Source organism: Penaeus chinensis, chromosome 2 (assembly GCF_019202785.1).
Source record: "Penaeus chinensis breed Huanghai No. 1 chromosome 2, ASM1920278v2, whole genome shotgun sequence".
Lineage (NCBI taxonomy): Eukaryota > Metazoa > Arthropoda > Malacostraca > Decapoda > Penaeidae > Penaeus > Penaeus chinensis.
Window position 1 is genome coordinate 21469504 of NC_061820.1, and position 2500 is coordinate 21472003.

Here is a 2500-nt window from a genome sequence, read left to right on the forward strand (position 1 = left end):
AGCGTTTGGTCGATACTCTTATGCCATTCTTACCTAACATCGCCCCAAAGGCCCGCCTCTGTTATTGCGGGTGTTGTAAATTCTGATTACATTGTTTTCAAAAGAATATTTTTGTTCCGTCCATTTAGGACCTGGTTCCTGCCGAGCAGAGACCCGATATATTTAATAAATTTCTTAATTTTCCTTGAAATTTCGTTTAGCTACGTAAATGCAGAAGAAGTGAACATAACTGGAAAGGTCGACATGAGGATGAAGATAATAATTAACGAAAACTAGATGGTCGGGATGTCGCCATGCACGAATGAAGGGGCGGCCAGGAAGCGCTTGTGGCTGGGCTCTAGAAGGCTGGAGATGGAGACTTTGGTGTAAGGTCTATGTGGCCAAGCAGACGACCTACATTTATAGTAGGATAAACAGCGCCGCGGCTTTAAAAAACAGGTTAATGGTGTTCCTCGAAGAGTATAATCTCCGGGTGAAGGAGGGTCCTGCACGGCATGTGTGTCCTTGAAGCGCCGCACGACTGTAAACTTATTTTATGTGTCATCTTGACCGCTGGAGGGGCCTTTCGGAGAGAGACTGGGTCGCTGAAGGACACTGCCACTGGTGAGTCATAAAGGGAAGGAACGGCGAGGAAGTAGTTCACGGATGAATTGGAAAAAATAGGAACAGAATTGCACGGGACACTAAAGAGTCGGAATACTTTCAGACATCTGGGACTGGAGTTGACGCCGGTGGTGCCTGAAGTTTAAATCCATGTAATTTGTTGCGCGATGAAAATTACTAATGTAATATCCAGTACGGAAAGTGCTGAAAGACATACTATGAAAAAGTTGAGGCTTAAATCCTCGGCGTCACATCCGTCTCCGCCCACATCATAGCTTCACCTCCAGCGCCACCTGCAGAGCGGAGAATGCGGTGCAGAATCCGACCAACCATCGACCATAGAAAAATGTCCTACAGCTCGGCCCAGCCATAGGGACGGCACTTCCCCTCGCAACTCCAGGATCAATACTGCAAAATCAATAGTTATGGGTGTGTGTGTTTTGTGGGCGTGTTTTTTTCTTGTAGTTGTATTTGTTCGTTCATATATGAATGTGAATGAATGAAAATGCCATCCCCCCCTCTCTCTCTCTTTCTCTCTCTCACTCTTTCTCTCTCTCACCCTTTCTCTCTCTCTCTCTCTCTCTCTCTCTCTCTCTCTCTCTCTCTCTCTCCTCTCTCTCTCTCTCTCTCTCTCTCTCTCTCTCGCTCTCTCTCTCTCTCTCTCTCTCTCTCTCTCTCTCTCTCTCTCTCTCTCTCTCTCTCTCTCTCTCTCTCTCTCTCTCTCTCTCTCTCTCTCTCTCACTCTCTCTCTCTCTCTCTCTCTCTCTCTCTCTCTCTCTCTCTCTCTCTCTCTCTCTCTCTCTCTCTCTCTCTCTCTCTCTCTCTCTCTCTCTCTCTCTCTCTCTCTCTCTCTCTCTCTCTCTCTCTCTCTCTCTCTCTCTCTCTCTCTCTCTCTCTCTCTCTCTCTCTCTCTCTCTCTCTCTCTCTCTATCTCTCTCACTCCCTCTCTCTCTCTCTCTCTCTCTCTCTCTCTCTCTCTCTCTCTCTCTCTCTCTCTCTCTCTCTCTCTCTCTCTCTCTCTCTCTCTCTCTCTCTCTCTCTCTCTCTCTCACTCACTCCTTCTCTCTCTCTCTCTCTTTCTCTCTCTCTCTCTATCTCTTTTTTTTATTTAGTTAGTTTTCTTCCTTTTTCTCTTTCCCTTCCCCTCTCTCCCTCTCCCTGCTCATCCTCTCTCAGATCAGTATCGTGAAAAAGCAACAAGTATGACATATTATGAAACGTTGTGACGTAGACCTTTTCCAACAGCCCAGTACTTCAAATGACGTAACCGGACGGGGAAATAGGATGTTGGGATAATAGGGGGAAGAATGAAACAGCAAAGAGGAGGGGAGAGGCGGAGAAAGAGAATCTTTAACCAAATATTTGAAGCGTTGAATACCAAAATGTGCAATGGACATGATAATGATATTACTAATAATAGCATAGCGTTTAGGTTGAAACGTATGAACTGCAAGATAAATTCCCCAATGATCTGCGTGTGAATGCCCTACCCGCTAGAGACGGAATAGGCGCGAGAGAGAGAGTGGAAAAGAAAAACGGGAGAAGAGAGAAGGGCAGTGAAAAACACAAAGGGGAGGGGTTGTCAGCAGGATCGAGGTGGGGTCGGTTATGCAACACGAGGCTCTGTGCTGTCTGGTGACCAACGTGGGCAAGTTATTTCGACCAAGTAGCACAGCAGGGGTCAAGCGGGCGGAGGGAGACAAAGAGAAAACAAATAAAGGGGAAGATAGAGAGGCGCGCAGCTGTATTTGGGAACAGACATGATGGACGCACTTTTATGTGTGTAGATAATGTAAATATTAGAGGTAATGCTTCCTTGTAACAGAGGAATGTTATGAGGAATAGTTGTATGTGAAGAACAAGTAAAGCAGTCTGGCTGACGCAGTGCACCAGTACA